General features: G+C 44.6%; 1 long non-coding RNA gene across 1 annotated transcript in view; it reads left to right on the forward strand.

Moving 5' to 3' along the window:
* Nucleotides 1-17,077: 17,077 nt before the first annotated feature.
* LOC141092801 (uncharacterized) overlaps nt 17,078-22,853 on the forward strand; it is a 28,037-nt gene continuing 22,261 nt past the window's right edge. The window contains exon 1 of the long non-coding RNA XR_012232927.1: nt 17,078-17,163. This is a non-coding gene — a long non-coding RNA (uncharacterized lncRNA). The remainder of the gene's footprint in view (nt 17,164-22,853) is intronic.

Genomic DNA, 22,853 nt, shown 5'->3' on the forward strand with positions numbered 1-22,853 from the left:
CGCCTAATCCTGGGCTCCAACAACGTCAGTTGGTGTTCAGAAGTGTCGTCTCCACAGAGCCAAACACATTCGTTCAAGTGTTAGTGGGGTTCAGCACTGTCAGCTGTTCCCCTGCTGTGGAGATGGCAAGTCTCCTGCTGCATTCACCTGCCAAAATCCAGTAGGCCCCAGCCTGCTCCTCGCCTAATCCTGAGCTCCAACAACGTCAGTTGGTGTTCAGAAGTGTCGTCTCCACAGAGCCAAACACATTCGTTCAAGTGTTAGTGGGGTTCAGCACTGCCAGCTGTTCCCCTGCTGTGGAGATGGCAAGTCTCCTGCTGCATTCACCTGCCAAAATCCAGTAGGCCCCAGCCTGCTCCTCGCCTAATCCTGGGCTCCAACAACGTCAGTTGGTGTTCAGAAGTGTCGTCTCCACAGAGCCAAACACATTCGTTCAAGTGTTAGTGGGGTTCAGCACTGCCAGCTGTTCCCCTGCTGTGGAGATGGCAAGTCTCCTGCTGCATTCACCTGCCAAAATCCAGTAGGCCCCAGCCTGCTCCTCGCCTAATCCTGGGCTCCAACAACGTCAGTTGGTGTTCAGAAGTGTCGTCTCCACAGAGCCAAACACATTCGTTCAAGTGTTAGTGGGGTTCAGCACTGCCAGCTGTTCCCCTGCTGTGGAGATGGCAAGTCTCCTGCTGCATTCACCTGCCAAAATCCAGTAGGCCCCAGCCTGCTCCTCGCCTAATCCTGGGCTCCAACAACGTCAGTTGGTGTTCAGAAGTGTCGTCTCCACAGAGCCAAACACATTCGTTCAAGTGTTAGTGGGGTTCAGCACTGTCAGCTGTTCCCCTGCTGTGGAGATGGCAAGTCTCCTGCTGCATTCACCTGCCAAAATCCAGTAGGCCCCAGCCTGCTCCTCGCCTAATCCTGAGCTCCAACAACGTCAGTTGGTGTTCAGAAGTGTCGTCTCCACAGAGCCAAACACATTCGTTCAAGTGTTAGTGGGGTTCAGCACTGCCAGCTGTTCCCCTGCTGTGGAGATGGCAAGTCTCCTGCTGCATTCACCTGCCAAAATCCAGTAGGCCCCAGCCTGCTCCTCGCCTAATCCTGGGCTCCAACAACGTCAGTTGGTGTTCAGAAGTGTCGTCTCCACAGAGCCAAACACATTCGTTCAAGTGTTAGTGGGGTTCAGCACTGCCAGCTGTTCCCCTGCTGTGGAGATGGCAAGTCTCCTGCTGCATTCACCTGCCAAAATCCAGTAGGCCCCAGCCTGCTCCTCGCCTAATCCTGGGCTCCAACAACGTCAGTTGGTGTTCAGAAGTGTCGTCTCCACAGAGCCAAACACATTCGTTCAAGTGTTAGTGGGGTTCAGCACTGTCAGCTGTTCCCCTGCTGTGGAGATGGCAAGTCTCCTGCTGCATTCACCTGCCAAAATCCAGTAGGCCCCAGCCTGCTCCTCGCCTAATCCTGGGCTCCAACAACGTCAGTTGGTGTTCAGAAGTGTCGTCTCCACAGAGCCAAACACATTCGTTCAAGTGTTAGTGGGGTTCAGCACTGCCAGCTGTTCCCCTGCTGTGGAGATGGCAGTCTCTCCTGCTGTCACCTCATTCAAAATTCAGTAGGCCTCTGCCTACACCCTCCTATTTCCTGGGCTTCAACACAGCCAGTTGTAGTTCGGAAGTGCCGTCCACACGGAAAGAGATACTTGCTCCCGTGTCTCAGTGGGGTTCAGTAACGTCAGCTGATCCCCTGCTGTGTGGATGGCAGTCTCTCCTGCTGTCACCTCATTCAAAATACAGTAGGCCTCTGCCTACACCCTCCTATTTCCTGGGCTTCAACACAGCCAGTTGTAGTTCGGAAGTGCCGTCCACACGGAAAGAGATACTTGCTCCCGTGTCTCAGTGGGGTTCAGTAACGTCAGCTGATCCCCTGCTGTGTGGATGGCAGTCTCTCCTGCTGTCACCTCATTCAAAATACAGTAGGCCTCTGCCTACACCCTCCTATTTCCTGGGCTTCAACACAGCCAGTTGTAGTTCGGAAGTGCCGTCCACACGGAAAGAGATACTTGCTCCCGTGTCTCAGTGGGGTTCAGTAACGTCAGCTGATCCCCTGCTGTGTGGATGGCAGTCTCTCCTGCTGTCACCTCATTCAAAATACAGTAGGCCTCTGCCTACACCCTCCTATTTCCTGGGCTTCAACACAGCCAGTTGTAGTTCGGAAGTGCCGTCCACACGGAAAGAGATACTTGCTCCCGTGTCTCAGTGGGGTTCAGTAACGTCAGCTGATCCCCTGCTGTGTGGATGGCAGTCTCTCCTGCTGTCACCTCATTCAAAATACAGTAGGCCTCTGCCTACACCCTCCTATTTCCTGGGCTTCAACACAGCCAGTTGTAGTTCGGAAGTGCCGTCCACACGGAAAGAGACACTTGCTCCCGTGTCTCAGTGGGGTTCAGTAACGTCAGCTGATCCCCTGCTTTGTGGATGGCAGTCTCTCCTGCTGTCACCTCTTTCAAAATACAGTAGGCCTCTGCCTACACCCTCCTATTTCCTGGGCTTCAACACAGCCAGTTGTAGTTCGGAAGTGCCGTCCACACGGAAAGAGACACTTGCTCCCGTGTCTCAGTGGGGTTCAGTAATGTCAGCTGATCCCCTGCTGTGTGGATGGCAAAGTCTCCTGCTGCCTACACAGTCGTACCACTACTGATTTTTAACCGTGCTCCAATTAGGCCTGTGGCTCCACTGTCTCTCGTATTTCCCCTGTCCTCCAACCCCGCCAGTTACAGCTCCGAAGTGGCGTCTGCACAATCCACACTTGTTCCTGTGTTACAGGTGTTCAGTCCGGTCAGTTAATCCCCTGATGTGTGTCCGGCAATGTCGCCTGCTCTGTCCACATTCCCATTATCGGAATGTGGACAGAGCAGGCGACATTGCCGGACACACATCAGGGGATTAACTGACCGGACTGAACACCTGTAACACAGGAACAAGTGTGGATTGTGCAGACGCCACTTCGGAGCTGTAACTGGCGGGGTTGGAGGACAGGGGAAATACGAAAATCAGTGAAGCCACAGGCCTAAGTGGAGCTTGGTTCAAATTAGTAGTCTACAACCGATCTTAAAATTTCTTCAATGCAGCCTAAGCCTGCTCCGTGCTTGTCCCTGGGCTTCAACACAGCCAGTTGTTGCTCGGAAGTGCCGTCTTCACAGAGTAAAACACTAGCTCCTGTGTTTGTGGGGTTCAGTAACGTCAGCTGTTCCCCTGCTGTTTTGATGGCAATCTGTCCTGCTGCCTCCCAATTGACAGCACATCAGGCCTCAGCCTGCTAAGTGCTTGTCCTGGGCTCCAACATCGCCAGTTGCTGCTCATAACTGACTTTGGCACGGGTACTCCCTCCTGCCCAGCTTGGTTCCAGCCCTGCCTGCTGTTTCCGGGAAGTGTCAATGTCAGTTTGCCACCCCAAGTTGCCATGTCGTGTTGCGGTTGGGTTAGCCGAGGCTAGGGTGCCAGCAGTTTAGGTGCTTCCTATGTGGACTGCGGGTTCTGGTAAGAAAGGTTTGTTCCATAGTGCCAGTAGGACAAGCACCCCCTGTAGGACTGTGTGATTCGGTAACTGCGGCCAGCTTGCGGCATGCCAACTTTGCTTTTCAGGGGTAACTTCTGATACCCCTCCGGGTTCCAGCACCGTCAGCTGGTTCTCATCAGAGCCTTTGGCCTAGGTGCCTCCATCTCGGTATCCGAGTTCCGGCAACGTCTGCTGGTCCTTGGTAGTGCTTTGTAGCACAGGTACCTCCTGCTTAGTAACCGGGTTCCAGCACCGTCAGCTGGTCCTCGGTTGTGCCATTGGCTCTTATTCCTTCTGCTGCCCCTCCGGGTGCCAGCACTGTCAGCTGGTCCTCGCTATTTCCATTTGCTCTTGCAGCTTATGCTACCCCTCCGGGTTCCAGCACCGTCAGCTGGTTCTCGTCAGAGCCTTTGGCCTAGGTGCCTCCATCTCGGTATCCGAGTTCCGGCAACGTCTGCTGGTCCTTGGTAGTGCTTTGTAGCACAGGTACCTCCTGCTTAGTAACCGGGTTCCAGCACCGTCAGCTGGTCCTCGGTTGTGCCATTGGCTCTTATTCCTTCTGCTGCCCCTCTGGGTGCCAGCACTGTCAGCTGGTCCTCGCTATTTCCATTTGCTCTTGCAGCTTATGCTACCCCTCCGGGTTCCAGCACCGTCAGCTGGTTCTCGTCAGAGCCTTTGGCCTAGGTGCCTCCATCTCGGTATCCGAGTTCCGGCAACGTCTGCTGGTCCTTGGTAGTGCTTTGTAGCACAGGTACCTCCTGCTTAGTAACCGGGTTCCAGCACCGTCAGCTGGTCCTCGGTAGTGCCATTGGCTCTTGTTCCTTCTGCTGCCCCTCCGGGTGCCAGTACCGTCAGCTGGTTCAAGAGGACAAAGAACAGGAAGACAACCACCAAGATGCAGAACAACAAGAGAGAGAAGACAAAGAAGCATAAAAAAAACAAAGCAGAAGAACATTAAGCATAAGACTAATACTCTGAGCAAATGATATTATCTTATTTATAAGCAGAAGAAGACTAAGCAGTGTATGGGGGTGAGTCCGTTCCTCCTCGTGGTGCCCCTGGAAAAGGCCTGCTTCTGCAGGCCAAACTGAACGCGGACAAATCCTGTTGTAAATCTTTTGTGACAGGCAGAACGGAAGGTGTAAACTTCTAACTTTTCTAGATAACAACTACAGGAATGCCTGACACAAACAAGAATATGATGAAGAAGAATAGGAAGAAGATGAAGAAGCTGAATATGTAGAATAATAATTGTTGAATAAGAAGAATATGAAGAATGTAAGAAAAGGAAGAAGAAGAAGAAGAAGAAGAAGAAGAAGAGGAAGAAGAAGAAGAAGAAGAATGTAAAAAAAGGAAGTAGAAGAAGAAGAAGAAGAAGAATGTAAAAAAAGGAATAAGAAGAAGAATGTAAAAAAAGGAAGTAGAAGAAGAAGAAGAAGAATGTAAAAAAAGGAAGTAGAAGAAGAAGAAGAAGAATGTAAAAAAAGGAAGTAGAAGAACAAGAAGAAGAATGTAAAAAAAGGAAGTAGAAGAAGAAGAAGAAGAATGTAAAAAAAGGAAGTAGAAGAAGAAGAAGAAGAATGTAAAAAAAGGAATAAGAAGAAGAATGTAAAAAAAGGAAGTAGAAGAAGAAGAAGAAGAATGTAAAAAAAGGAAGTAGAAGAAGAAGAAGAAGAATGTAAAAAAAGGAAGTAGAAGAAGAAGAAGAAGAATGTAAAAAAAGGAAGTAGAAGAAGAAGACATACATGTCTGGCAAAATATAAATGAGGCTAACATAGTCAATATCTTTGTAACTCCTAACATCTTTAAAAAAAAAAGTTTAATTCCTGCTATTCCATTTGATTGGGCTAAACCTCTATGGCTTTAATGTCTCCTCCACCTCCCACAATACATTCTACATTATTCTTAGTTGTTTTTCTTCATGTAGAATTAACCTACAAGGAAAGAAAGGGTTTTTTTTAATTCCGATATTTTGGCCCCATTGACTTGCATTGGTTCCCGGTATCGGAATCGGCGATACCGATACTTTTTTTAAAGATCGGCCGATCCATTCCGATCCGATATTTTCAAGTATCGGCTGGTATCGCTCAACTCTAGTTGGTACACAAAATGAGAATGCTGTGTAAATGGGTAAATAACTGGCTTAGTGATAGAAAGCAGAGGGTGGTTATAAATGGTATATTCTCTAACTGGGTCGCTGTGACAAGTGGGATACCTCAGGGGTTGGAGTTGGAACTTATTCTCTTCAACATATTTATTAATGATTTGGTAGAAGATTTACACAGTAAAATATTGATATTTGCAGATGATACAAAACTATGTAAAGCAGTCAATACAAGAGAAGATAGTATACTGCTACAGATGGATCTGGATAAGTTGGAAACTTGGGCCGAAAGGTGGCAGATGCGGTTTGTTCTGCCCTCTGAATAGGGCAAATATGTTTGTATTATGTGCTGGTTTAGTTATAGCACCATCTAGTGGTGGCTGAATTTATAGCTGTGTCTTAAATAGCATTTACAGCCTGTGTCTTTAACAGAAGTGTTGCACTGTGGGATTGAAGCAATGCATTGTGCCATTTTATTCTGTGTATTTCATAAGGACACACATGTTTATCTGTCCTCCTGTAACTCCCCTACTTGAGTTCGTTATCCGGGTAAAGCATATCTGGTAAGATTAATATATTTCTTGCATTGCAGTTTTGTTCAGAGATGTTATTAACTGTATGGCAGCCAGTGCACAGCAGATGTAATTAGACACCTGTGTATTTATTTCTATGTAAACTTGTATCACACTGTATACTTCCTGTAATTGTGTTAGCTGTGTGATCATCTACCCAATACTTACTTATGTTGTTTGTATTCTTTATAGTTTTACCGCATGTTCTATACTCTTCACCAATAAACAAGTTAGACTACAGAAAACCGTCTTCTTATTTTGGTAGATAGAAGGTGGTTTATGTTGTTTGCTAGAGTGCACACCATGTCAAGGTGTATTAACGCAGAACACGGTTTAACAATGTTAAATGTAATTTTATACACAAGGGAAGAAGGAATCAATATCACCATTGCACACTGAATTGGAAACCACTGGGTAACTCTGACATGGAGAAGGGCTTGGGGATCCTAGTTAATGATAATCTTACCCCCAGCAGCCAGTGCCAGGCAGCGGCTGCCAAGGGAAACAGGATCATGGGGTGCATTAAAAGAGGTCTGGATACACATGATGAGAGCATTATACTGCCTCTGTTCAAATTCCTGGTTAGACCGCACATGGAGTACTGTGTACAGTTTTGGGCAACGGTGCTCAGGAAGGATATAATGGAACTAGAGCGAGTACAAAGGAGGGCAATTAAAATTAATAAAGGGGATGGGGGAACAACAATACCCAAAGAGATTGGCAAAGACGACTGAGGAGCGATCTAATAACCATATATAAGTATATAAGGGGACAATACAAATAACTCTAATAGGATCTGTTTACACCAAGAAAGGTGACAGTCACAAAGGGGCATTCTCTGCGTCTGGAGGAGAGAAGGTTTTCCACCAACATAGAAGAGGTTCTTTACTGTTAGGGCAGTGAGAATCTGCAATTCCTTGCCTGAGGAGGTGGTGATTGCAAACTCAGTCGAGGGATTCAAGAGAAGCCTGGATGTCTTCCTGGAGCATAACAATATTGTATCACACAGTTATTAAGTTCTTTAGAAAGACGTAGATCTGGAAATTTATTCTGACAGAATATAGGCTGAACTGGATGGACAAATGTCTTTTTTCGGCCTTGCTAATTATGTTACAATGTTACCATGAACAATAGGCAGCGAGTAATAGAATGGTATTTAACAGGGAGAAATGCAAGATTCCAGATCTAGGCAAGAAAAATGAAAATTACATCTACAGAATGGGAGGAATAGAATTAAACAATACATGTGAAAAAGACTTGGTTATACTAATAGATCACAGACTGCACATGAGTCAACAATGTCATGCAGCAGCAAAAAAAGACAAAATGTTTAGCTTGAAAAAAAAGGTTAAGAGGAGACTTAATAGCTGTCTACAAATCTCTGAAGGGATGTCACAGTGTAGAGGGATCATCCTTATTCTTATTTGCACAAGGAAACATGAGAAACAATGGAAAGAAATTAAAAGGGAGAAGGTACAGATTAGATATTAGAAAAATCTTTTTGTCAGTGAGAGTGATCAATGAGTGGAACAGGCTGCCACGAGAGGTGGTGAGTTCTCCTTCAATGGAAGTCTTCAGAGGCTGGACAGACATCTGAGTTGGCTTAGTGAATCCTGCATTGAGTAGGGAGTTGGACACGATGACCCTCGAGGTCTCTTCAAACTCTAACATTCTATGGTTCAATGAATAATAACTGTAGAGTGCAACAGTATACTATTATGTAATTGGCCCAATAAACAAGATATACATATAATATACAAATTGGACAATTAGAGTCTGCCCATCATACGCAACAAGATGTACCGTTCTTTGATAGGACCATAACCATATCTATCTCATATGCCTCTCTCAGGCCAGAAGCTTATATATTTAAATGGTAATGCTAATTAAGCCCTTAATGACCCTGATACACCTTTTAACGGTGGCAATTAAGGGTACATATTTCTCAGCACCACTTTTTAATGGCACTGAGAAATAAGATTGTAGCGCCCCCAGCATTGAAATCATGTTCTACGAGGGTCAGTTTTTATCATCCCCAGTCTCGTGATCGCCGTTATTCATGAAATAACGGCAATCGCAAAAAAAAAGTCTGATTTCCCATTTATTTCTCTCTCCTCTGATATGATCTAGCATACCAGAAGAGAGAGAAATGGGGTCCCCCAAGCCCCCCCCAGTACTTCCGGTGTTATTGGACCCTCCGGCTCTGTCCCCCGGCGTCTTCTTCCTGGAAGAAAATGGCGGCACATGTACAGTTCACCCGCTGAGATCTGCCGGCTGGCGCCCGGCAACAATAGGAGATTTTTCCTATTGGTTCATTTGACATGGCGCCCCCACTCAACATTGGCTCTCCCTTATGACCCTGAAGGGAGAAACTAACAGAAAAATATCACCAACACCAATACTAATAAAGTGCTATAGTTAGAGTTGAGCGATACCGTCCGATACTTCAAAGTATCGGATCGGAATGGATCGGCCGATCTTAAAAAAAAGTATCGGTATCGCCGATTCCGATACCGGAAGTCCCATTCAAGTCTATAGGACTTCCGGTATCGGAATAAGAAAAATCCTGTTTTTCCCTTGTACAGCCTCTCTGGGGTCTGTACGGGCCTTTCGGGGGGCTGTGCCGGCCTGCCAGGGGGTCTGTGCAGGCTCCGGTGGGCTGTGCCGGCCTGCCGGGGGGCTGTGCCGGCCTGCCGGGGGGCTGTGCAGGCTCCGGTGGTCTGTGCCGGCCTGCCGGGGGGCTGTGCAGGCTCCGGTGGGCTGTGCCGGCCTGCCGGGGGGCTGTGCCGGCCTGCCGGGGGGCTGTGCAGGCTTCGGGGGTCTGTGCAGGCATCGTCCGATGGGACTACAAGTCCCATCGGGTGATGCCTGCTACCATGACAGTGATTGACACATTAGCCAATGATGGGACAGTAGTAGTCCCATCATCCGGCTAATGTGTTGAATGTAAAAAAAAAAAAAAAATTACATGCTACATACATACAACATGCATACTACATACATGCTACATTCATACTACATGCTACATTCATACTACATATATACTACATGCAACATACATACTACATATATACTACATGCAACATACATACTACATATATACTACATGCATGCAACATGCATACTACATATATACTACATGCTACATACATACTACATATATGCTACATACATACTACATATATACTACATGCATGCTACATACATACTACATACATACTACATATATGCTACATACATACTACATGCATGCTATATACATACTACATGCTACATACATACCACATATATACTACATACATACTACATGCATGCTACATGCTACATACATACCACATACATACTACATACATACTACATACATACTACATGCTACATACATACTACATATATACTACATGCAACATACATACTACATATATACTACATGCATGCAACATGCATACTACATATATACTATATGCTACATACATACTACATATATGCTACATACATACTACATATATACTACATGCATGCTACATACATACTGCATGCTACATACATACTACATACATACTACATATATGCTACATACATACTACATATATACTACATGCAACATACATACTGCATGCTACATACATACTACATGCTACATACATACCACATATATACTACATACATACTACATGCATGCTACATGCTACATACATACCACATACATACTACATATATACTACATGCTACATACATACTACATATATACTACATGCATGCTACATACATACTACATGCTACATACATACTACATATATACTACATGCATGCTACATACATACTACATGCTACATACATACCACATATATACTACATACATACTACATACTACATATATACTACATGCATGCTACATACATACTGCATGCTACATGCATGCTACATACATACTACATGCTACATACATACCACATATATACTACATACATACTACGACGATCTTGGGTAGAGAACTGCAGCAATGGCATAAAGTGAGACTAGGGACTTTTTTTTTTTTAAGTGGCGGAGGAATACAGTGCGGAAGGATACCTACCTTCCGTCATTGGATTCCTGCAGCCCGTAGAGAACGGCAGCAACAGCTGATGCTGCAGTTCTCTACCCAAGATCGTCGTGGGACACACTCGTGGACTGCTTCGGATCGTGGGTGAGTATTTTTGTGGTTTGTTATGTTAATATTTATTCCGTAAAAGACAATGGCTTCGGGGAACAATGTGACAAGTATTGGTAAGTATGTTACTCTATGTTATATGTACTGTATGTCTATGTATGTATTGTATTAATGTATTGTATGTAGTATGTATGTAGTATATATGTGGTATGTATGTAGCATGTAGTATGTATGTAGTATGTATGTAGCATGCATGTAGCATGCAGTATGTATGTAGCATGCATGTAGTATATATGTAGTATGTATGTAGCATGTAGTATGTATGTAGTATGTATGTAGTATGTATGTAGTATGTATGTAGCATGCATGTAGTATATATGTAGTATGTATGTAGTATGTATGTGGTATGTATGTAGCATGCATGTAGTATGTATGTAGTATGTATGTGGTATGTATCTAGCATGCATGTAGTATGTATGTAGTATGTATGTAGTATGTATGTAGTATGTATGTAGCATGCAGTATGTATGTAGCATGTATGTAGCATGTATGTAGTATGTATGTAGTATATATGTAGTATGTATGTAGCATGTAGTATGTATGTAGCATGCATGTAGTATATATGTAGTATGTATGTAGCATGTAGTATGTATGTAGTATGTATGTAGTATGTATGTAGCATGTAGTATGTATGTAGTATATATGTGTTATGTATGTAGTATGTATGTAGTATGTATGTAGTATGTATGTGGTATATATGTGGTATGTATGTGGTATGTATGTAGTATGTATGTAGTATGTATGTAGCATGTAGTATGTATGTAGCATGCATGTAGTATGTATGTAGTATGTATGTAGTATTTTTTTTTTTAACATTTAACACATTAGCCAGGTGATGGGACTACTACTGTCCCATCATTGGCTAATGTGTCAATCACTGTCATGGTAGCAGGCATCGCCAGATGGGACTTGTAGTCCCATCGGACGATGCTTGCACAGACCCCCGGACATCAGCACAGCCCCCCGGCAGGCCGGCACAGCCCCCCGGCAGGCCGGCACAGACCCCCACAGGGTGCACAGACCACCGGCAGGCCGGCACAGCCCCCCGGCAGGCCGGTACAGACCCCCACAGGGTGCACAGACCACCGGCAGGCCGGCACAGCCCCCCGGCAGGCCGGTACAGACCCCGGGCAGTCCACACAGCCCCCCGGCAGGCCGCCACAGCCCCCCGGCAGGCCGGCAGAGACCCCCGGAAGGCCCGAAATGACGGCGCATCATGATGCGCACACACCGCGCATCATGATGACGTCAGGCTGTCAATCAACTTTGAACTTCCGATTCCGATGCCGACTTCCGATATTGAAAAAATATCGGAAGTCGGTATCGGAATTCCGATACAGCAAGTATCGGCCGATACCCGATACTTGCGGTATCGGAATGCTCAACACTAGCTATAGTGCAATACAATGGCTTAAATCTATTTGGAGAGATCATATAGACAATGGTTCTCGCTATAGTATAAATTCTATGGCATCAGTCAAAAAAAGACCACATAAGTTTATAGCAGAAAGTAATAAAACTATTGGTGATTTTTTGTCAAATAGCACCAATAGTAGACCAAAACAGGGGATCCGACGCACACAATATCAGGGTCACCAACGGTTGAAAGGAACCTTTTTAACATATAAGGGAATCAAGCATAATGCACTAATTCTTAGCCATGGCATTTATGATACATAAATATGAAATGGACAATAAAGAAAACCCCTTTTTTATAAAAAAGTTTCAGATAGATACAGGCACTGCAAAAAAATGATCCATAAGGTTCCTGAAAGGAATCAAAAGATTGTGGTAAATAATGAAGGATGCTCTTCCATTCAACGCGTTTCCCCCAGGAAAATAGACCAGGATTCATTAGGGGACGAGGAAGGCTTGTAAATGGGAAGCTACTAAAATGCGCAGCATCCCTTAGTGACTGCTTAAAAGATTATTTACTGCAATCTTTAAGGGCAGTATGGAAAGAATGGACCATGTAGACCTTGAAGATTGTGGGTAAATTCAGCAAAATTTGATTTATTTTTTTCTGTTTGATTTTAACGATTGGTAAGGATTCAGCCATGTTGAACAAGAGGACCAAAAATCAAGCTAAAATTTCCTTAATACTATTGGTCACACATAGTGCACTTTAAGAAATTAGTTATTTTGTAATTTACAGAAATATATAAATTTCACTCCAGGAATCATAGTTTTGTTGTTAAATATAATGTCTACAAAGAATACATCACTAAGGCTTAGATGACAGAGCAATAATTTATATCATGGATATTAGTATAAGATGCAGCAACACTTTTTTCACAACATGCAATGATAGCGTTAAATCAGCATCTGACATTGTGTATTCTGCAAAATATTTTTAAATAAACGTTCGCTAACGTAATTTGAAGTAAGAAGAGCCTATAATCACAATCAAAATATTAATTATTTCCTTTACAAATGTGTTCTCATAAGGCAACCGGAAAACCTGCAGCATTAAATAATGTGACAAGATAATGCTAAAAGCCACAACTTGTTCCCTTAGAAACATAACATTGCACAATTACGCTGTTCATTTGGCCGCAGTTGTTTGATTTCAAGGAAGAAACAGCTTTACGTTGTAATTATGGAGTTTAACAGACATCTCTCTCTAATTGCCAGAGGCTGGAATTAATTCTTCCCTAAATGGTATTTCTCGATTTCTCTCATAAATTCTCATCAGTGTGGCACACACTTGTTCTTCAACTGTCAGTGAGCATTTCTTGGAAACACCTCCTCGGTAAAGCTAATAACTAGGTAGATATCTTCGTAGACACGCATCTAATGAAGCAGAAAGGCACATCAACGGTTTCTTACTATTTTTTCTGGTTGGCAGTGTATTAGAGACAGTTTATATTTATTAGTGATGTTACTAGGGAGATTTGACTACATGTTGTACATATCCATCACATGGGCATACCCAGGATCAAGCCATGGTCGTTCAGGCTGTAAAATTTTAGAACGAAAAAAGGGAATGAAACTGCTCCATACAGTATAATGAGCCCGATACCTGGATATACATCATCACCAGCCCCAGGCACTGAGCCCAGCACCTGTGTATATCATCACCAGCCCCAGCTGACTGATCCCAGCACCACCTGTATATATATCATTACCAGGTCCAGCCCCAGCCAACTGAGCCCAGCACCAGCTGTAAATACATCAGCCCAGCCCCAGCCAGCCCCCAGCCCCTGTATATACATCAGCCACAGCCAGCCCCCAGCCCCTGTATATATATCAGCCCAGCCAGCCACCAGCCCCTGTATAAACATCAGCCCAGCCAGCCCCCAGCCCCTATATATACATCAGCCCAGCAAGCCCCCAGCCCCTGTATATACATCAGCTCAGCCAGCACTCACCCAGACCCGGCATGATGTCACTGACTGAATAGAATAACAGCGATTGCCTCAGGAGCACGCAGGTACTAATGTGGTGCCCCTGAGGGTCCAGTCGCCACAGAGGTACAGTACTGCACCTCATCCAGAGGTGTGGTATCTCACTCTCAGGTAAGGAAGGAGCACTACCCAGAACTCTAATACTCGCACCCAACACACACCAGTTCAGTCAGGGCATCTGGGTGTACCCTTGAGGAGAATAGCCTCATCCCAGGCTGGCTAGGAAAGGGTGTTGGGGAGACAGTGGGGAAGGTAGGAAAAAGGGGAGGAACTTAGAAGGTGAGAGTGAGTGAGCAGTGACAGTTAGTGGGAGGAGTTAGTGCTGAGGTAAGAAGATTGTTCTGGAAAGATTCAGTGAGTCAGAGGGGAGTGAGAAAAGGAGTGAGGGCTGACAGGGTCTGAGGAAAATTATTGCGACCATGAGGAGATGGAGAAGTAGAAGGAATGCAGTAGGAGGAGCTAGAGATAGAGTTGTGAAGGGAGCCTGAAGGAAGCTTCCGGAAGGTCAGAAGGTGTCCTTGGGGCACGGGAAGTGCGGAAGCCACACGTGGGGCCGGTATGCAGAAGTGGATGGACCAGGTCACAGTGGGTAAGCTGGCCCCTAAGACTAGTGGAGGACTACAAGACTCAGCTAGCAAGCCAGAGGCTGAGGTAACTGTATGTACCTCAGCTGCAACCACAATCATTCACCAAAAAGGCAGCCATATAGGAGCAAGCAGACTCAGAGAATGTTGCCCGAAAAGGTCTGTGGCTGCTGGCTTGGGGAGGCTGTTTGTGAAGGTGCTGGGCAGAAGATGTAGAAACCAGTACAGTGAGACAGCCAGGAGAGACATACATAGAAGGGAGTCCTGGAAAGGTGTAACCCAATCTACCTGGGAGTTTGCTGGACTCCTCACCTGGAGGACACGGCACTAAGCAGGCACCTATGCTCAAAAGAACTGTGAGTAAAATATACTGCTCCCTGCTGTGTCATCTGTGTCATTCGCGTCTCACCTGCCCTGCACAGCAATCAGTACAACAGCCACGATCTTTACTTAGAACAATCCTAACTGCCCTGGAACACAGCTCTACCCATGGAGAGCTTAACCATCTTTGCTGCGCTAACACCATCCCAGAGGATCTGCATTGCAGCGTCGGCTACCCTTGCTGCATACCATGGGTGGCATCATGACTAAATCCCCTATAAACTACCCCATCATCATCATCTTTTATTAATTTTGCTGGACGCCCAGGGCCATGGACCGGGTCACTGCTGCCATGATATTCCCTTTAAGAACCATCTGGCCCGGTACCGAGTAACCCCCGATCCTGCGGGGCGCTCCACTAGGAGCTCCTCTGGATACCTGACCTGATACATTCAGCGGCGCGCTGCAGGAAGGGGCAGGAGACAGGGAGAGCAGAGCGTTCTCTCTCCACCCACAAAGAACGTCCTGACGTTCAACGTCAGGCGTTCTTAACCCCTGTGTGCCCCTATGTGGCCACTGACTCACTGATGCTTGCGCGAACGCACGCACCTGTAAAGCCGCCGTGCCCAAAGATTTAAAGGGCAGGAAAACAGCTGGCCTCATTATGATAGGTGCGTTCCCCTGCTTTTGGGGGGGAAGCTGCCACCCCCTGCCCCACGGTGGGTACGCCCAAGATCCATCATGTTGTTAGCATTGTAGCACCAGACTAACACATCATAATATCCATGGAAAGGTTTGATGACTTCACCCCACTAAAACAAAATGCCTGTTAGGGGCTGGCGGAACGCACCAAATAATAAAGATGGTATTTAGGTGCGTTCACAGCCCGGGGTCCACCGTGCAGAGGTGTTAACTGCTGCTCGGTAATGGCGGACAAAATATGGCAGTATAATAAAGGGACACACGGGGTTAACCTCACCCAGTCTGTACAGAGGCAGACTCTGTTACCTCACAGAGCCGCACAACCACCAAATAATAAATGCCGTAGCCTGTTTGTACTCACAGAGCTTGGCTGAGTGAGCGCTAATTAGCGGTCACAGAGCTCTGTCCTAGAGGCACAGGACTAGAGCTCCTCTAGACCATTAGCGCTCAGCGCCGCGGCTGCAGTGCCAGCAAAAGATAGGAATATATATATAAACGTGCTAAGTGTGCACAGTACCGCTTCGGCGGACGCCACTAACCACCCAGGGTGGGGAAGAAAGCGCTAGAGGTGTGCACAGCGTCGCACTGGTGGTTACTGCTACCTGGTGCGGTACGACAGTGCCCTGGACAGGAAGGCACAGTCGGACGCTAGATAGTGCAGAGGACTGAGATGCACTGTGGCATATAGCTTAGTCACTGACAGGCGCTGACTCTAACCTCTTTCCCTAACAACAGTCACAACCCAGGGTAGGGGTTTCATAGTGAGTCAGTCACCAGATACATGCATCCATCATCATACACACCATAAGCCATCAGAGTCTATACTAGCGTATGGCCGTGCGGCCATGCGTCTCTTTTATAGCAGCGTCCTTCCGGGACCTTCCTGACCTTCCTGATGGTCCAATCCGAGCTGGAGAAGGACCTGGGCATGTGACTTCCCATCTCCAATGAGAGATTGTCCCAAGAGAATGCTCAATGGACCGAGAGGAGGACTTAGTCCCTGGAGTAGCTCGCTGCTGACCAGCATGCGTTGCTATAGCTGGACCAGAGGTGGCAGCAGCAACCAAACCTACAGAGCTGGTCTGAGCAGAGCGCCTGGATCGACGAGTCTGCTGAGCAGCCTCTTCTGCAACCAGAGAGAAATGGGAGACTGCCGAATGCAAGGCTTGGGATCTCTGCTGTGCAGCTACAGAAACCCGACACCTAACAATGCCTGTAATATACATTAACTGAATAGTGAGTTTACCTTTCATATGTAAGTTTTTTTGAATTTTTTCTTATGTTAACTGATCAGATTTAGTGTTAGTGACTCGCAAAATCTGGGGATCCTGGATGTTTGGATTGCGAGCTTATCTGTCTTGGCCAAAATAGTAACTAATACCCCATGTCTTTTTATCTTTTTGCGCTTTTTATCATTTTTGCAGGATGCAGCTAGGCCTCTTTATGTTGGCTTGTTTTTTTCTGTGTGATGCATGTATATAGTGCTGAGCAGCCTGCCTGCTAATACTATGGGCGTGATCAATAGGCTGTTCAGACACTTTGCACCGCACTGTGTGACTGATGTCCTATGCAAGCCTTACCTGTGTGCATTTTTCCCACTAGGCAGCCAGCCCCTCCTTTGCTGGGTTACTGGCTGTCTTCATCAGTGGGTTGCACCTGTGCTGCCCTAAGCCTTTATCAATGGAGGTCTGCTGCAGCCTGCTAGTGCATCAGTCAGGGTTTGGTGAGTTTATCTTTCATATGTATGTATGTTTGACTCTAAAATGATGCATACTTTTAGAGCCCCCTGCCTGCTGTCCAGGATTGCCAGATCTCTGCTTACATGTGCGTATAGGAATAGACCTGTCAATCCAGGGCAGTGGTAGTAGCTGGTGGGGACATACCTGCCCATGGTGCTTCATTCACTGCGGTTTCTAAAGTATGTTTTTCCCTGAAACAACATAGCATTTCAGAATCAAACATACTTGGTTGAGATCATACAGCCGGTGCCTGATACATGCTGCCTCAAAGTGTGCACATGGTTTTATACTGCTAGATTTATGTGATTGTGAATTCCTAAAAATGCTTGCTCATGATAATTTTCAGTCCAAACATCCTGCCGATTACTCGATGAATGAATAAAAAAGGTCATTTGTTGGGTGAAATAATCTTTTGTGCTTATTAAGAGATCATAGTTTTCTGCAGCGCCTCGTCCAATATAAACTATGGTTGCTTCTGCGCACTGAACAATGTAGTATAGATCGTTCAGTGCACATCTGATGCAGGGTTGGCCTGTGTAGACAGGCTACTAAACAACTGCCAGTCAGCAAACAAGAAGCTAATCGGCAGTCGTTTATTACACCAGTTCAGCCCATATAATCAGACCTTATGACTCTAAAGACCAAGACAAGTGCAGTGATGGGTCAAACAACATAAATCTGGTAAATAAAATGCCTGCCATTGGTTATCTCAAATCCATACAGCAAGTTGTTTATGCTGTTGTGTATAGCTATTGCTCATTCATAGGTCATGCTGAAGCAAAAAATACATTTACATGCCGGTGTAAAATATAATGCATATATTGTTTATCTTGCAAGTGCACAATGCAGAATATAGCACACCAAATAGTTGATAAACTGCAGCCAATTACGATTCTCTACAATTTCTTGCACATTTTTGATGTTATGCTTCTTTTTAATTTATTATATAACCAGCAATATGAATGTTATATCAAACGTTATATTGATTGTGTGTTCGACGGCTGCCTACTCTCCTCAACTACGGAATAATTCTGGTTTTAGTTACAGTCACATTGTCCTTGAGTTCTATTTTGCATATACAGGGGAAATCCTTGTACCTATAAGCTATCAGATTGTCCCTTCTTGCCAAACTTTAGGTCTTCCAGTTTGTCTAGTAGGTTAATTTTTTTCACCCCTCTATGGCTTCTCTACTTCTACTAGATAAAGTTTGCAAAAGTACTCCCTTTAGGTGGGAGCTTTGTAGATATCACAGGAGAGTTGGCAAGTATTCTGTTCAGCATACATTTGGTCAGTGTATCTGAACTGAAAAGTGGCAGAAGAAAATGTACCTGCAGTCATATGCAACTGTTTAAGGGCTTTTGTTTAGAAACAATTTATTAAAACAAGCATTCCAAATGTTATATTCAAACATAATGTGAACAAATCAAAAGATCTAGATCCTTTGTCCGTCTCTGATTTCATACAGAGGTTTTAAAATAATTTCTAATTTTGTCCTTTACACTTCAAATTACAGTAGGGCCATTAGGCATGACGGTTTACTAATAATAGGGACGGGCTTGGTCATTGCAGTTTAACAGTTTTTTAATTTGGCATACCGTGATATTCTACATTGATGACATCAGCCTAAACACTCACAGATTTGGGACAATTACTGCACATACATTCATACTGATGCATAGCTGTTGGAATATGTTTAGTGCAACAACTCCATTCCTGTCTATGAGTGTTTAGTTGTTAGACTTGTAGATTGTTTTTAAAGTTAGAACAAAAAAAAACTCCCAGAGGCTCACACAGGGAGAGCATGTTACTGTATTTCCTGTTTTTCCTGTGTCTGTGTATGAGAGAAGCAGCCTGCTGTAGATGCTGCACAGATAGAGACACACAAATAATGTATTCCTGATTTATTAAGCCTATCATATATTGTTCCTGTTTGTTCCTGAATAAAGAAGTTCTGTTGTCACACGCTTGGAGAGTATTCTGAATAATCTGCTGCCAACAGGTTATGGGCCCAGAGTGACATAGAACCCTAGAGTGACATGGCTACAGAGGCCCAGATTGTGCATATATACAAGTGTGCAACTGCAAAGGAGATGTGGAATACAGAAAGTGCATGAAAGATCAAATCTCAGCAATAAGCTTTATCTCTTGAGAAAGCTGTATCAGTCTAAGCTAAGTGATGGACAGAATATGCAGGACTATATAAGAGACACCCTAGAAATTGTGGAGCATCTCAGGGGTATTGGAGAAGAAATTAAAGGTTTTTATGTTGCTGCACTTCCATTAAGTGGTCTTCCAGAAAGTTATGACACACTCATGACTGCACTAGATGCACGGCCAGATGATGAACTGACACTAGAGTATGTTAAAGACAAACTTGTGGATGAATTCAAGAGAAAAATGCAGTATGTAAGCAGCAATAATGAATCCAGAGCATAAACAGCATTAAAGACACAGAATTTCCCTAAATGTAAGAGCAATCTAAGAGAAACTCGTGAATGTTTTGTCTGTAAAAAGCCCGGCCACCTTAAAGCAGACTGCAGTATTTGAAAAGCAAGAATGAGTCAGCTTAAAAAGCAGAACAGTCATCAAAGGGATAAAAAGCTGAAAAGAAGATTCTGCATGTGTTGAAGATGCATTTAATACCAGTACAGGTCTATCTGCAAAGTGCTTATGGTGTATAGATTCTGGTGCAAGTAGTCATATGAAAAATAACAAGGATTTCTTTACTGACCTTAATGGAAGCAAGTCAGAAAAAGTCATGTTAGCTAATGGTCACCATATTACTTCAGATGGAGTAGGAGACGGCTACCTTCACTGTCCAGTTTCCTCAGCACAAAGGAGAAAGATCCCAATAAAAGATGTTCTAAGTGTTCCCAGCTTTGAAAGCAATCTTCTGTCAGTAAAGAAGCTGGCACAAAAGGAGGTCTGAAAAAATGTCTGCGTTTGTAGACTGTGAAGCTGGAGTCAGTATGGTGGATGCTGAGTTTGCTAGAACTCATGGTTTTGTCTGCTCTAACTTGGCTTATTCGTGCCATCGACTCAGCACCACTTGCACAGAGAACACAGATACAAATTGTTCATACCATAAGATTGAAGGTGAAGTAATCCCTTGTTATGTCCTGAAGGGTCTCCACACTCCAATGGTTCTGGGTTTGCCCCGGTTGGTGAAGCATAATCCAACTGTGGATTAGCAATGCAGAGATATTGTAAAGTGGGGAGATTACTGTCATGGTAACTGCCTAAACATTTCCCCTTCTGCTGTATCTACATGGTCCTTACCAGCATTTTTGTTGGGCAATTTTGCAGAAGAGGGTAGGCATCTCGGCCTTGAACACTGACCTGGAGGGTGAGGTGTTGGAGGCTCAAGGGGACACCCCTGTCTCCTGCCCTTCAGGGGAGAGATTATTTGTGCAGTCTAAATTGCACCACAAAGTAATTAGAGAATTTCATAACTCTGTACTTGCTAGCCACCCAGGTGGCAAGTAACCACGGATGTCCTTTGCTGCCATTTCTGGTGGGCAGGGTTGCATCAGGATGTGGTTGAACAAGTGTCTTCCTGAAGTGTTTGCACACGTTCTAAAGTACCACACACCCGTCCATCTAATTCTGTTTCACCACTACCTGTTCCTAATAGGGTCAGGGGAGACAGATATAAACATATGATTGTCAGTAAACGTGTGCTCGGTCTGGAATTGAATGTGAATGACTTTGTGTGGTTGTTTACCAGGAATTTCAAGTTGAGGGTTCCTTCCTGGAAGCTGGGACCTAGATTTATTGGTCCCTATAAGAAAACCGCTGTCATTGATCCAGCAGCATATACAGCTACCTGGGGTTTTTAAGATCTACAATGTTTTTCACAGGTCTTTGCTCAAGAGATATATGGAACTTTTTGAGCCCTCACCCCTACCTACTCCCTTAAAATGTTCGATGGAAACTTAGAGCTTCAAATTTAGAGGAATGTAATTTCTCACCTCCGACATCGTTTCCTACAATACTTGGTGCATTGGTGGGGTGATTGTCCAGAAGAAAGTATGTGGGTTTCTGCATCATAGGTGAACGCCCCTAGGCTGGTTCGTTCATTCCACACCTCTTATTCTGAGAAATCTGGTCCTGAGTGTCCGGAGGCCACTTGTAGAAGGGGGTTTACTGGCACGGATGTGTCAGAAGCTGCAGACCTTTGCACTGCATCTGTCTGCAGAAGATCTCAGTAGTTTTCTTAGCCACCTCCCTGGTGCTAATGGCCACACCTGGGGTGTTGATATACATTCCTTCCTGCTTGCTGTTGGCAAATGCGGGTGATATTTCCATTTGTATTTCCCCATTGAGGCTTGAAGCTGTAGCAGATGGCTATTGTCTTTTTTGGAATTTGAAGGATGTTGATGTGTCTCTCTGAGCGTACTCAAGCTAAGTGTTACCCTTGTTTCTTTTGTATATCCCAGTTGTCTTTAGAGGTGATGGAGATTTACTGGTATCATCCTGTCCTTCCCTATGCAGGACTTATTGCCAGGGTAAGGCAGGGAATAGGATACTGCTCGGCGATAGGTGCAGAACCTATGTAGGGGCGTTAGGGTGACATTAGATCTGCCAAGGGGTCTCCACTCCCTTCTTCCCCAGTGTTGGGCACCATTTCCCCTTATCCATTTGTGTTGTACTTATTCCGTCCTACACTTTGCGTGACAGCAGGTCTTTTTGCATTTTGTTGCCTTAACTAAATGCCTAAATGTGACCATATAATACTAGTCCCTCCCAAAGGAAAACAGAAACCTACAGAGAGAGGGAATAAGCAGCCAAAACAAAATAGATATCTTTACTGAAAAATACAAATGAGGTAAAAATGCATAAAAAGAAAATGTCAGATGGAAGGCTAAAGCCACACTAGAGGCCCTATTCTGACTCCATAACTAAGCTGAGTATGTGGGGTGCTTGATAGACCATTTCTGTGGCTCTTTCTGTACCGTTACTCACAAAGTGATTTCATCAAATAGCTTAAACTCAACTGCAGGAGGCTTCGATGAAGATTCCAGTAGAAAGTTTATTTTCCAGCTGAATTCTTGTAGTTATGCACAATTACAGTAGGTAAAAAGAACTTATTCTGTCTGAACCATAGATTCAGACACATGTGCTTCTTAACATGGCTGATATACAAAATGAGAAAGAAGAAGGGAGGGGTTACTGACATCAGAGCTACATAAGAGTCACATTGAGAGAGGGAGATCAACTTCTAAAAGGGGAAAATCCTATTGCAAGACAGCATAAAAAGAACACAATGATAATACAATACTGTCTGCATGATTGCTGATACAAAGAACATGACATTTCCTGTTTGAAATCTTTAGATTTCATGATAATTCCATTTTTACCAGTTGTCTTCCAACAATGTCCGCTGCCATTCTTGGGACCTGAAAAACAAAGAAAAATCAAACATGCAACAATAAAAGTTGGTGGCCTGTAGTCCACAACAGTTAGATAATTCATGTTCATTCGGAAACCCAAGTCTGGATGGGGAAGCCGTAACATGCAAACTCTTCCACCAACCCAACAATCCAAGTGGTGAAAGTTTGAGGTTCTGACACAGCTGGACTTATGTGGAAGTTTGCTCCCTGCAGCATCTGGTAGAAGTATCCTTGTTTCACATGATGCCATCTCGTATGGAACGCCGAGTGATATGAATCAA

This window comes from Dendrobates tinctorius, unplaced genomic scaffold (assembly GCF_039654945.1).
Source record: "Dendrobates tinctorius isolate UK_male_01 unplaced genomic scaffold, ASM3965494v1 ptg000060l, whole genome shotgun sequence".
Classification (NCBI taxonomy): Eukaryota; Metazoa; Chordata; class Amphibia; order Anura; family Dendrobatidae; genus Dendrobates; species Dendrobates tinctorius.